We start from the raw sequence: 15,284 nt of genomic DNA, 5'->3' as shown, positions 1-15,284 counted from the left end.
ATGGACTTGTTGTGCAGTGAAGGAGAAACCGAAATATTAGACAGAGTATGAAGCTGTCTACTTTTAATGTTTAAGTGAAGAGAAATAAAGCTCATGTTAACTGAATCTTCCGTCAGTTCTCGGTAGAACAGCATTATAATAAATGAAAAGCACTAGTTTGCTTTTGTTCTATAGTATTACTTTTGTGCATTGTAACTTCTTTGGTGACAATATTCAGTAAATGTCTGAAGATGGACTTGTGAGCCGAAAACCGGTTAACACAACAAAAGCAATACAATAGAACAAACGTAAACTAGTGCGTTTCATTTATTAAAAATAAAGATTGTGTTGACTGAATTCGATATTGTATCAGCTGTTTTAGTGATGTCATATTTAACTGGGCTAACAAATCCACTTCAGACGTTAACATGTAAACACAACAGCGAAAAACGATTTCCGAAATCCGGTTTTCACCTTTTGGAAGATGTGTCGCATGTAAACGTAGTGATAAAAACAAGTGTTACAGCTGTTCGGTGTAACAGTAATGATTCTACCGGTAGTTTCATGAATATTACGTTCAAGAAACAAAAAGAAATTTAGATTGGGATGATACTGACCCCAGTGGTGCTCAGTGCAATAAACCATTATTAAATTTTAATGTCTTCTAAGTATAAAACAGAACAAAACATCATTGGAGACGATCGACTTATGAGAGAGAAAGTCATATATTTTAAAAAAGAAAAATAGCTTTGTAAGCAAGAGAGATTAGCTTATGGGGTCATACTGGATTCAGAAGTACTAGGAAAGGTACAACACAAACTAATTCAAGAAACCCTAACAGTGGGTACAAAGTAAGCGGGAAACAACATTTTCATTGTTGCAGGTGTTTCATATAACAGCTCTTTAACATAACAGTCACCACTTTTATTTCATAAATGTTACATTGAAGAAACAAGCAACAATTTAAGTTGGCGCCATACTGACCCCAGTGGTACTTAGTGCAAATACATCTACATCTACACCCATACTCCACAAGCCACCTGACGGTGTGTGGTGGAAGGTATTTTGAGTACCTCTATCGGTTCTCCCTTCTATTCCAGTCTCTTACTGTTCGTGGAAAGAAAGATTGTCGGTATGCCTCTGTGTGGGCTATAACCTCTCTGATTTTATCCTCATGGTCTCTTCTAGAGATATACGTAGGAGGGAGCAATATACTGCTTGTCTCCTCGGTGAAGGTATGTTCTCGAAACTTCAACAAAAGCCCATGCCGAGGTACTGAGCGTCTCTCCTGCAGAGTCTTCCACTGGAGTTTATCTATCATCTCCGTAACGCTTTCGCGATTAGTAAGTGATCCTGTAACGAAGCGCGCTGCTCTCCGTTGGATCTTCTTTATCTCTTCTATCAACCCTATCTGGTACGGATCCCACACTGGTGAGAGATATTCAAGCAGTGGGCGAACAAGTGTACTGTAACCTACTTCCTTTGTTTTCGGATTGCATTTCCTTAGAATTCTTCCAATGACTCTCAGTCTGGCATCCGCTTCACCGACGATCAACTTTACATGATTATTACATTTTAAATCACTCCTAATGCCTACTCCCAGATAATTCACGGGATTAACTGCCTCCAGTTGCTGACCTGCTATATTGTAGCTAAATGACAAAGGATCTTTCTTTCTGTGTATTCGCAGCACATTACACTTATCTACATTGAGATTCAATTGCCAATGCCATGAATATATTTTAATATGTTGTAAATACGCTGACGGCAAAAAAAAGGCCACAACGCCAAGAAGAAATTGTGTTACGTAAAGCGCCAGTCGCATGAGTGGCGTTAGTAGTGCCACTGTGAGTATGCATATCAGGTTTGCTTTAAATACGCCCTGTAACGGTCGTGAGCGTTTGTTACATTTGAGACTGGACGTGATGAGTTGATATTAGTCAAGAATACTTTTAAGGCGAGAAAGACGCCGTTACCAGTAGCCCACTCAGTTTCAACGAGGTCGTGAAACAGGGCTACGAGAAGATGGATGTTTATTCTGCGATACTGCAGAAAGACTCGGCAGGTATTTAGCCATTATGTATGATTGCTGGCAGCGGTAGTCAGGAGAATGTACGGCCGCAAGAAGACTGGGCTCCGGACGGCCATGTGGCACTTGCGACAGGCAAGGCCATCGTGTTCGGCGTATGGTTGTGGCGCATCTTGTTGTACGTGCAGCTGCAATTTGAGCAGCAGTTGGCACCACAGTGACACAACGCACTGTTACAAATCGGTTACTTCAAGGACAGCTCCGAGCCAGACGTCCTGTTCCACTGACTCCAAACCACCGCCATTTGCAGCTTCAGTGGTATCAAGCGAGAGCTCGTGGGAAGACAGGATGGAGGTCTGTTGCGTTTTGGGATGAAAGCTGGTTCTGCCCCGGTGCCAGGGATGGCCGTGTGTTGGTTAGAAGGAGGCCAATTGAGAGCCTGCTGTAAGTAGGCTGTTTAGGTTTTTTTTATTGGTAACGCATCGTAGCGCTCTGTATGAAAATCATTGGCTGTGCTGTGTGCAGTCTGTGGCTGGTTTGCATTGTTGTTCGCTATTCTAGTGTTGGGCAGCTGGATGTGAACAGCGCATAGCGTTGCGCAGTTGGAGGTGAGTCGCCAGCAGTGGTGGATGTGGGGAGAGAGACGGCGGAATCCGTGTGTCCATCAGAGACAGTAAATTTGTAATATTGGATATCATGGGCTGATATATATATATATATATATATATATATATATATATATATATATATATATATATATATAAACCATGTTGTCTACAGCACACTTGCACGTTGTGAATAGCACACGCTTACAGCAGAAAGACGACGTACAGAATGGCGCACCCACAGACTGCGTTGTCTTCTACATCTTTCACATCACTTGCAGCGCCGTCTGTTGTAGAAAATTGTAACTACTGTAATTTCGAAAGTTGTCCCAAGCATATTGCAACAAACGGTGTATTTCTATCGCTGCTCGTTTAGTTTTTATTGCCGTTTCAAATATACCGGTCATTTTTGAAACACCCTGTATATATATATATACAGGGTGTTTCAAAAATGACCGGTATATTTGAAACGGCAATAAAAACTAAACGAGCAGCGATAGAAATACACCGTTTGTTGCAATATGCTTGGGACAACTTTCGAAATTACAGTAGTTACAATTTTCTACAACAGACGGCGCTGCAAGTGATGTGAAAGATGTAGAAGACAACGCAGTCTGTGGGTGCGCCATTCTGTACGTCGTCTTTCTGCTGTAAGCGTGTGCTATTCACAACGTGCAAGTGTGCTGTAGACAACATGGTTTATTCCTTAGAACAGAGGATTTTTCTGGTGTTGGAATTACACCGCCTAGAACACAGTGTTGTTGCAACAAGACGAAGTTTTCAACGGAGGTTTAATGTAACCAAAGGACCGAAAAGCGATACAATAAAGGATCTGTTTGAAAAATTTCAACGGACTGGGAATGTGACGGATGAACGTGCTGGACAGGTGGGCGACCGCGTATGGCAACCACAGAGGGCAACGCGCAGCTAGTGCAGCAGGTGATCCAACAGCGGCCTCGGGTTTCCGTTCGCCGTGTTGCAGCTGCGGTCCACATGACGCCAACGTCCACGTATCGTCTCATGCGCCAGAGTTTACACCTCTATCCATACAAAATTCAAATGCGGCAACCCCTCAGCGCCGCTACCATTGCTGCACGAGAGACATTCGCTAACGATATAGTGCACAGGATTGATGACGGCGACATGCATGTGGGCAGCATTTGGTTTACTGACGAAGCTTATTTTTACCTGGACGGCTTCGTCAATAAACAGAACTGGCGCATATGGGGATCCGAAAAGCCCCATGTTGCAGTCCCATCGTCCCTGCATCCTCAAAAAGTACTGGTCTGGGCCGCCATTTCTTCCAAAGGAATCATTGGCCCATTTTTCAGATCCGAAACGATTACTGCATCACGCTATCTGGACATTCTTCGTGAATTTGTGGCGGTACAAACTGCCTTAGACGACACTGCGAACACCTCGTGGTTTATGCAAGATGGTGCCCGGCCACATCGCACGGCCGACGTCTTTAATTTCCTGAATGAATATTTCGATGATCGTGTGATTGCTTTGGGCTATCCGAAACATACAGGAGGCGGCGTGGATTGGCCTCCCTATTCGCCAGACATGAACCCCTGTGACTTCTTTCTGTGGGGACACTTGAAAGTCCAGGTGTACCGCCAGAATCCAGAAACAATTGAACAGCTGAAGCAGTACATCTCATCTACATGTGAAGCCATTCCGCCAGACACGTTGTCAAAAGTTTCGGGTAATTTCATTCAGAGACTACGCCATATTATTGCTACGCATGGTGGATATGTGGAAAATATCGTACTATAGAGTTTCCCAGGCGGCAGCGCCATCTGTTGTTGAAAATTGTAACTACTGTAATTTCGAAAGTTTGTCTGCCTGAAAATGTACTGTTGTCCCAAGCATATTGCAACAAACGGTGTATTTCTATCGCTGCTCGTTTAGTTTTTATTGCCGTTTCAAATATACCGGTCATTTTTGAAACACCCTGTATATATAATGACTTTTGAACACTTTTAAGGTAAATACATTGTTTGTTCTCTATCAAAATCTTTAATTTGCTAACTATGCCTATCAGTAGTTAGTGCCTTCAGTAGTTCGAATCTTTTATTTAACTGGCAGTAGTGGCGTTCGCTGTATTGCACTAGTTCGAGTAACGAAGATTTTTGTGAGGTAAGTGATTTGTGAAACGTATAGGTCAACTTAGTCAGGGCCATTCTCTTGTAGGGATTATTGAAAGTCAGATTGCTTTGCGCTAAAACATATTGTGTGTCAGTTTAAGCACAGTCATGTATAATTTTTCTGAGGGGACGTTTCATATGGCGACCCTGCCTGTTAATAATTCAGCAAGGGACTGATTAACAGCATTGCTGGTTCTAAGGACAATTCAAAAAACTTTATGAGTGCACAAGTGGTGGTTTATGGACTTGCTATATTGTCCGCAAGACTCTTTGATGGTGATTGTGCACCTGCACAGTTGCAACAGATGGCTGCTGGCCATCTCTACAAGGACTACAGTGGGTCTGCATCTTTGATGACCCACCAATACCATTATTTCTACAAGGACTTCAGTGGGTCTACACCTTTGATGACTCACCAACACCATTATTTCTACAAGGACTGCAGTGGATCTGCACCTTTGATGACCCACCAATACCATTATTTCTACAAGGACTGCAGTGGGTCTGCACCTTTGGTGGCCCACCAATACCATACTCTCTACCAGGACTACAGTGGGTCTACTCTGTGATGACCTATCTACCAATATTCTTCAAAACTTCGACTGACTCTGCTGTGGGTTTGCTCTTTTGTGACCCATTACCTGCCTGCATGTCAAGAGTCAGCACTGTCTTTCCGTTGGAAGGACAACACTACTTCTTCAAGACTGCATGGAAATCCACTACTTCCGTGTGCATTTTCTTTTACTGCTCAGACTTTGAGAAAAACACTGCAATTTTACTGTGATGAATGATCAGGACTGTCTTTATGGACTGTGAGAAAATTTTAGCTTTTGACCAACATTGTATCAATAAGTGTGTGCATTTGATATCTTTGTTATTGTAATTATGAAAAATTTCTTCAAATCATTATTGGCCACTGCCCAAAACAATTTGTAAAATTTTTTGTGGGGAGCATGGGGGCTATGTAAGTAGGCTGTTTAGGAATTTTTATTGGTAACGCCTCGTAGCGCTCTGTATGAAAATCACTGACTGTGCTGTGTGCAGTCTGTGGTTGGTTTGCATTGTTGTTCGCTATTCTAGTGTTGGGCAGCTGGATGTGAACAGCGCATAGTGTTGCGCAGTTGGAGGTGAGCCGCCAGCAGTGGTGGATGTGGGGAGAGAGACGGCGGAATCTTGAGAGCGGATGATCTGGACGTGTGTCCATCAGAGACAGTAAATTTGTAATATTGGATATCATGGACTGATATATATATATAATGACTTTTGAACACTATTATGGTTAATACATTGTTTGTTCTCTATCAAAATCTTTCATTTGCTAACTATGCCTATCAGTAGTTAGTGCCTTCAGTAGTTTGAATCTTTTATTTAGCTGGCAGTAGTGGCGCTCGCTGTATTGCAGTAGTTCGAGTAACGAAGATTTTTGTGAGGTAAGTGATTTGTGAAACGTACAGGTTAACTTAGTCAGGGCCATTCTCTTGTAGGGATTATTGAAAGTCAGATTGCGTTGCGCTAAAAAATATTGTGTGTCAGTTTAAGCACAGTCATGTATAATTTTTGTAAGGGGACGTTTCACTGCAATCAACCTGTCTGCAGGCTACGCACACTGGACGTACAACTGGAGGTATGGTTTTGGGAGCAACTTACTATGACACCAAGAGCCCTGTCGTGGTTCTCCCACGCACCATGACTGCAAATTTGTATGTCGCTTTGGAGTTTTGGCTCGCCTACAAACCGCTGTTGTAACCCAACATGCTCTACAGAGCGTCGACATGTTGCCTTGGCCTTCTCGGTTACCAGATCTGTCTCCAGTCGAGCACATATGGGAGATCTTCGGATAACGACTACAGTGTCATCAACAAATAACATTAACCGTCCATGTACAGACAGACCAATTGCAACGTGCACGGAACTCCATACCACACATCGACATCTGGCACAAGTACAACACAATGTATGCACGTTTGCATGCTTTCGTTCAACATAGTGTCCGTTACAACGGTTATTAAAGTACCAGCATTTTACATACGCAATGGCTTTTCTCGCGCTTACATTAACCTATGATTTTGCAATGTTAATCGCTTAAATCTGTTCCCTAGACACATACGAGGGTTGGAACTTAAATAGTGGTTACTATTTATTCACAATCGATACAAAAGAGTTACATGTTTTCACCTGTTACTGTCCTTCAAAGTAGTCACCAGCGTTGTGTAGAACCCGTTGCCAGCGTTGTGGAAGGCATCATTGGGGGAAGTGGCAACAAAAGACTATTCACGTTGGTGTGCAGAATATATGAGTCTGGCGATATACCATCTGAATTTCGGAAAAGCATCATCCACACAATTCCGAAGACGGTAAGAGCTGACAAGTGCGAGAATTATCGCACAATCAGCCTAACAGCTCATGCATCGAAGCTGCTTACAAGAATAATATACAGAAGAATGGAAAAGAAAATTGAGAATGCGCTAGGTGACGATCAGTTTGGCTTTAGGAAAAGTAAAGGGACGAGAGAGGCAATTCTGACGTTACGGCTAATAATGGAAGCAAGGCTAAAGAAAAATCAAGACACTTTCATAGGATTTGTCGACCTGGAAAAAGCGTTCGACAATATAAAATGGTGCAAGCTGTTCGAGATTCTGAAAAAAGTAGGGGTAAGCTATAGGGAGAGACGGGTCATATACAATATGTACAACAACCAAGAGGGAATAATAAGAGTGGACGATCAAGAACGAAGTGCTCGTATTAAGAAGGGTGTAAGACAAGGCTGTAGCCTTTCGCCCCTACTCTTCAATCTGTACATCGAGGAAGCAATGATGGAAATAAAAGAAAGGTTCAGGAGTGGAATTAAAATACAAGGTGAAATGATATCAATGATACGATTCGCTGATGACATTGCTATCCTGAGTGAAAGTGAAGAAGAATTAAATGATCTGCTGAACGGAATGAACAGTCTAATGAGTACACAGTATGGTTTGAGAGTAAATTGGAGAAAGACGACGGTAATGAGAAGTAGTAGAAATGAGAACAGCGAGAAACTTAACATCAGGATTGATGGTCACGAAGTCAATGAAGTTAAGGAATTCTGCTACCTAGGCAGTAAAATAACCAATGACGGACGGAGAAAGCAGGACATCAAAAGCAGACTCGCTATGGCAAAAAAGGCATTTCTGGCCAAGAGAAGTCTACTAATATCAAATACCGGCCTTAATTTGAGGAAGAAATTTCTGAGGATGTACGTCTGGAGTACAGCATTGTATGGTAGTGAAACATGGACTGTGGGAAAACCGGAACAGAAGAGAATCGAAGCATTTGAGATGTGGTGCTATAGACGAATGTTGAAAATTAGGTGGACTGATAAGGTAAGGAATGAGGAGGTTCTATGCAGAATCGGAGAGGAAAGGAATATGTGGAAAGGGACAGGATGATAGGACATCTGCTAAGACATGAGGGAATGACTTCCATGGTACTAGAGGGAGCTGCAGAGGGCAAAAACTGTAGAGGAAGACAGAGATTGGAATACGTCAAGCAAATAATTGAGGACGTAGGTTGCAAGTGCTACTCTGAGATGAAGAGGTTAGCACAGGAAAGGAATTCGTGGCGGGCCGCATCAAACCAGTCAGTAGACTGATGACCAAAAAGAAAAGTGTACCGTTAGCAGAGCCTGTTCTGTTGATGGTGTGATTGGAGTGGTCTACTGGCTGTCCAATCTCTGGAACCGTTCTGAAGCGAATGCCACGAAGTGGTTCCTTCATCTTCGGAATCAAATCAAAGTCACAAGGACTTAGGTCCGGGGAGTATGGTGGATGGTACAGTGCTTACCAGTCTCATCGACCGAACAGAGCAGCCACAACTTGCGCTGTATGGGCCCACGCATTGTCGTGCAAAATGATGAGAAGGTCGCGCAGAAAGTGTCGCCGCTTCTTTCGCAAAGCTGTCGCAGGTGATGCTCCAAAAATAAACAGTAATCCTGTGCATTGACGGTCTGCCATGGAGGTACGTAATGCGTTGGATAACACCATCACAGTCGTACACGAGAATCATCATAACTTTAGACCGCTCCATTCGCACCACCAACAGAACAGGCTCTGCTAACGGTATACTACGCCTTCCACATCGCTGACAACGGGTTCTACACAACGCTGGTGACTACTTTGTAGGACAGCAACAGGTGCAAACATGTAACTCTTTTGTATCGGTTGTGAATAAATTTTTGCCACTATTTAAGTTCCAACCCTCGTATTTTCCGGAAATTTAATTACTCTACATTAATTATTTTTTAGTACAGAGATTTGAGTTCCATCAGTGTATAAAAGTGAACAAATCACAATGCATACAATAGACTCAACGAGAGAAAGTCATTTATTTTTAAAGTAATAGTTTTGAAAACAACTTAGATATACGAGGTGCGTCAATAAAGTAATGAGACTGATGTGAAAAAAAAAAGTTGCTTACCATTTTAGTCAAGTTTAGTGTTGTCTCCTTCAAAGTAGTTCCATTCTGATTGCACACACTTTTTCCAGCGCTTCTGCCATTGATGGTAACATTTGTGGAACTCATCTTCTGTAATATCCTCCAAGACCCTCGTCACAGCTTTTTGGACACCCTCGTCACAGCTTTTTGGACATCTTGTGTTGTTTGAAAATGGTGCCCCTTGACAGCCGTTTTGACTCTTGGAAATAGAACAAAGTCGCACGGAGCGATATCTGGTGAATAAGGTGGCTGTGGTAGTACTGAAATTTGTTTTGAGGTTAAAAACTGCTGTACTGACAGAGCAGTATGGGATGGCGCAATATCTTGATGCAGAATTCAATTATCAGCAATGTTTCCAGGGACACGAGGAACTCTTTTACGAAGTCGTTCTAAAATTTCTTTGTGGTAATATTGGTTAACTGTTTGTCCAGGAGGCACCCACTCTTTATGAACAATTCCCTTGGAATCAAAGAAGCACAGAAGCATGAATTTCACTTTTCACTTTGACATGCGAGCGTTTTTTGATCTGGGTGAGCCGTTTGAGCACCATTGCGAACTTTGGCGTTTTGTCTCTGGATCGTACTGAAGAAACCAACTTTCATCAACAGTGATAACACGGCTCAACATGGATTGATTTCCGTTTGCTCTAACAGATCAGCTGCCTCATTTTTCCGTGTTTCTCGCTGTTGTGGTGTGAGATTTTTGGGGACCATTTTTGCACAAATCTTTCTCATACCAAGATCTTCAGTTATTATTAGACGAATCGTTTCTCGATTGATGTTCAGTTCTTCTGCAATCATTTTCACGGATAATCTTCGATCAGATCGTACGAGTTAACGCACCCCGACCACGTTGACAACCGTCAGTGAGGTTGATGGTTGTCCACTGTTTCATCTTCAACATTCGTTCTGCCTACACTAAACATTTTATGCCAATGAAAAACTTGAGCTCTTGACATAACCTCCTCTTCACAAGCCCTCTGAAGTTTACCGTAAGTTGTCGTCGCGTTTTCACTCAATTTAACGCAAAAAGAAATGGCATACCGTTGCGCAATATTATGCTGTTCCATTTCCGTGACGAGAGACACAAACACATGTTAACTTATTAGAGCACAACTCACGACTGAGCAGTTGCATCGATGTGCCGCTTGGACTAGAAGCAGCTTATAGACCAAGGTCAAGGATATAGTGCTCACGCAAGCCTGCAGGGTTGCCACATCTTGCAAAGAAAATCAGTCTCATTACTTTATTGTCGCACCTCGCACATTTCCAAAACGCTTTTGTGGTGTCACCGCCAGACACCACACTTGCTAGGTGGTAGCCTTTAAATCGGCCGCGGTCCGTTAGTATACGTCGGACCCGCGTGTCGCCACTATCAGTGATAGCAGACCGAGCGCCGCCACACGGAAGGTCTAGAGAGACTTCCTAGCACTCGCCCCAGTTGTACAACCGACTTTGCTAGCAATGGTTCACTGACAAAATACGCTCTCATTTGCCGAGACGATAGTTAGCATAGCCTTCACCTACGTCATTTGCTACGACCTAGCAAGGCGCCATTACCAGTTACTATTGATGACTGATTCATGTACAGTCAAGGGCGACGCTCATCGTTAATGGATTAAAGTTAAGTATTCCACCAGCTACGTCCGTTTTTCTAAAGTCTAATTTCCTTGTCCTGTTCCAGACCTCACGCCAGCCTGCGTGAGCTAAAACGCGTGCCTTTCGGCTTCCTCTAATAATACGGTGTTGGCTCTCCTGCCAACCCACAACAGCTTTTGGAGTCATATTGACCAGAATGATACTAGGAGAGTTAAAGGTTGTCATTGTTACAGTTTAAAAGGGAAGTGTAATTAAAAATATAGCTTTAAAGTATGTCAAAACTATCAGTTTCTGATATTGCAATTTTAATGGCAAGCAGTGTAGTTACCATACTTGGTCGGTCTTTCGAACGTGTACTTGCTACTTTTTCGATTATCTCTGTCAAACAATCGGGCATTTTGTGGTGGCTCTCGATATGGCCCGTGCTGTTAAAAGCACAGGAAAATAACGGTTGGCCCTTGATTGCCTCTCGGTGGAGCTTCGCCCTTTCTCGAGATAGGCTGCGGGAATCCTGTGTCGTTGCCACGGCCAGCTCGGCTTATCACGGGCTTATCACGGCCGCTGGAGCCGCATTACTTAGCAGCTCGCTACGCCGCGCAACTTGCCGGCCGCTCTTCCGACCCGTCCTACCCCGTTTTTTTTTTTTTTATCTTTTGCCTCCCACGCGGACTCGCGTTCTCCCGGCGCACTTTCACCTGCAGCCCGGCCGGCTTCCGCATTAATCACGGTAATAACGCGCCGGGTCGCGTGTAAACACCGGTGTGGGGGCGCCGACTCGCTACTCGCAGGCGATTACTCGCTGCGCACCGATGGCCGGGGATTAATCACGCCTGCCCGCTCTCCGGGACGGAGTCGGTCGTCGTCGCTGCGTGGCCAGTGGCTCCCATGCACTCCAGCCAGCGATTCACAAACCGTGCACGGTGGACGCTCCCTAGCCGATCCTTGGAGCTGAGGCATTTTGTGCTCGAGCACTTCAGAAAAAGGATTAACTGCGTTATCGGTCTGAATAAAATGAACTGTTGTGCGAAACCGAAGAACGAAACTATCTTTCCCTTTATGTATCATTGCCAAGTGATACTGGGTGAACCACATAAAATTTGCACCCCAGATATTGCGGAAATAGAAAGCGCTACTGATGTGCGGTTTTTACAGAATGGATTGGCGGTCAGGGGCTCGTACTGTTAGCCAATCAACAGATTGTAAATAGATAATGTATTTTTTGTGCAAACATACACTTTTTTAAACTGAACAAAGGCAACTGACACTAAAAAACTAAAAGTACCGTAAATCAGAATGTCAGCGGTTTTTTGGCTGCAGGATTCTAGTGCCAGTTGGTTACAAGATATTTTATTTTGAAAAGATTGCACACCGACACTTGTTTGTGCCATTGAACTTGCATAGTTGCCAGGTACTGATACGCCCTGATAAACCCGCAGAACAGGACAAGTAGTTGGAATTGTGGCAAGGGGCCAAAATGAGCGCTGTCACTTAGACTCGAACACATATAACCTTATTTATTTGATCAAACATTACAGTACAAATACTTGAACTCAGTTATCGGCTGAATACGCCACACTATCTTATGCCTAAAAGGCACAACCACTTTAATTAAAAAAAAGGCTAAAAGCTATTAACTCCAAATTCAGATGCCAAACAGAATATTTAGGAGGCAGAAAGCCTTACGTTAAGAAAGTTCTATAATCTGGCAGAAGGCCCAAAAATCCAACATTTGAAAAGCAATATCCTTAATTTAAGAACTCCTTAGGGCCCAAAGACTTAAAACTCAAGGTAAAATAAATTTAAACAGCCAAGCCTTATCTTAAATTAGGCTGAAGGCCCCAAACAATCTAACACTTGATAAGCAAGGGACATTAATTTTTAAAACGGCTGAAGGCCCATGACTTAAAACAACAAAAATAATTATTAGTAGGCAGAAGGCCCTTTTTAGTAGGCAGAAGGCCCAAGGCTTTATCTTCAAACAATATATCAATCAGGCTGAAGGCCCATGATTTAAAACACCACTAAAAATAATTTAACGTTAATTCAAAACCATCGGCTATGAGCCATACAAATACACACAACAGAAAATTAAAAAAGGCAGTGCAGCTTACGGCGCTCAGAAGTTTCTGGGGTCGGTCAGAACTTGAAATACTAACGATCACTTAGGTGAGACCCTCCAGTACACTCTTGCAATATGCTGATGACTCCGCATTCCTCGCCCTCGCTCCTACCCTCCAACGGTCCCAACGCCTTCTCCAGAATCACCTTGACCTTTTTGCTGCATGGTGTAACCAGTGGCTCCTGAAACTCAACCCTTCCAAGACCCAGGCAATCATCGTAGGTCATACCACTCGCTCCTTCCGGCTCCTGGATTTCTCCCTTACTGTCTGCGCCCGTCCTGTTCGCCTCACCCCCACCCTCACCTACCTTGGCCTCACCATTGACCGTCACCTCACCTGGATCCCTCATCACCGCTCCATCCAATCCAAAGCCCACAACCGCCTCCGACTCCTCAAACTCCTCTCTGGCCGGACATGGGGGTTGCACCCCTCTACCATCCTCCACACCTACAAATCCTTAATCCGTCCCATCCTCTGTTATGCCAGTCCTGCCTAGATATCTGCCCCCTCCCGCCCCCAAATTCTATAAGTCCCTCCAGATCCTTGAGCGTCATGCACTCCGCCTCGCCTTCCGTATAAGCCTCCCGTCCCCCATGCGGATCCTCTATGATCTCATTCCTTTCCCCCATCTGCTCCTATTCCTTGAACATATCCGCATCCTCTATATCTCCCGCCGTCTTGAACCCCCTCACCCCCTGGTTGCTCCTCTCCTCTCCCATCCCCGCCCCCTGCCACGTCTTCACCGTTGTGTCCCCCCTACCCTCCATCTCTACACCCTACATCTCTCCCAAGGTGGCTTCCATCAACTCCCCCTCCCGGATGATGCCCTCTCTCCCTCCATTTATCCCTCCTATCAACTCTGATCCTCACACCTCTCCTTTCCTCTGTCCTTTCCCTGGGCTCCCTCTTCCCATCTTCCATGCTGTTTTCTCCCCACTAAACCTCTCCCTACCTCCCTTCCCCCCCCCCACGAGTCCTTTTGTATTCCCCTCCTCTGCCTACCCCACTCACTATCGCGTCTGCCCAGCGCCCCCCCCCCCACCCCTCTTATGGGTCCTCATCCTCCGTCAGCTCCTTTCCCGGCTCCCCCCCCCCTTTTTTATTTTCCCATCATCTGTCCAGTTTCCCCCCACCTGCTCTCGGCTGTGGTATGTCACATTTGCCAACTTTTTAGTGCAGTGTTCCAGTGAATGTTCAGTGTTGTCAACAGTCAGGGCAGGTAACGGCAACAAGACAGAAAATTCCGCTAGTGCACTTCAATTGCAAATAACGAAATACTGTTAGACTCCACCGGACGGTGGCTAAATCTTCGTCAGATCGAACACACACGTTTTTTTCTCGCGGGAATGCCAACAACGAGAACCAAACGGTACAATGTGAACAGTCTTGACTTGCTGGTAAATTAAATACAAACTCAACTTTTGTATCCAGGGTCGGTGAGCCACGGACCTCGTAGCAGTGGGAACAGCCCCATACACTCCGACACTGCATAGAGACCGCCAGTGGGCCCGGCCAAACTACACCCCGCAGAGATTTCCTCGGTGCTCCGCGCCAACCGACCGACTGCAACACAACAGCACGGAGACAGCACTAAAACAACTGAGCAGTCGACATCACAAGCTACATACAGTTTCACGAACACTTGCACGAAGGACTAGACAATACTAATGCCAGAAACTGTAAAATAACAAGGACGAATCACGAGTCGGCACACGCAGTCAACCAATAACCCGTAAGTGATCGCCAGCCAACATACGCGTCGTCTCACAAGACGACCGTCCGACGACCAACCAAGGTGGTCTGCACTCAAGTGATATGTGTCGGCAACCGTCGGGAGAGTCATGGCTGTCCTGACCTCATTGCAGCCGCGCCCTGACTGAACTTCTGCCGCGTCCTAAGTCAAACACTGCCAGGTCCGAACAGCACTGCTAGCGCCTCCCAACTTACTGGCAGATCCCTACCTACCCGAACACACGACAACTGGGAAGTAATAGCAGTCAGCAAAGATAATATGTCAGGACTTATGTCTATAACCGCCGCTGCTGCCACTCGCAAGCGGGCAAGGCAGCAAATCGGTGACACCAGTAATTGAAATTGTTAGTACAGTAAAAACAGAATGTCAAATGAGATATGGTACGAACACGAGCCAAGCAAGGCTCAGGTACGATGTTAGTATGTTTGCTTACAGTGTGCTTCTGTGTTCCTTGAGTGCATTGATACTTGCTAATCAGGTAGTGTGTGACAGTCCAAGTAGTAGGTAGTCAGTGGATGATGGTATTTACCAGTGCAGAAAAGAACCGACATGCTCATGGTGGATAGAGAGTGTAGGGAGA

Source organism: Schistocerca cancellata, chromosome 7, assembly GCF_023864275.1.
Source record: "Schistocerca cancellata isolate TAMUIC-IGC-003103 chromosome 7, iqSchCanc2.1, whole genome shotgun sequence".
NCBI lineage: Eukaryota > Metazoa > Arthropoda > Insecta > Orthoptera > Acrididae > Schistocerca > Schistocerca cancellata.
This window is presented reverse-complemented; position numbering follows the sequence as displayed.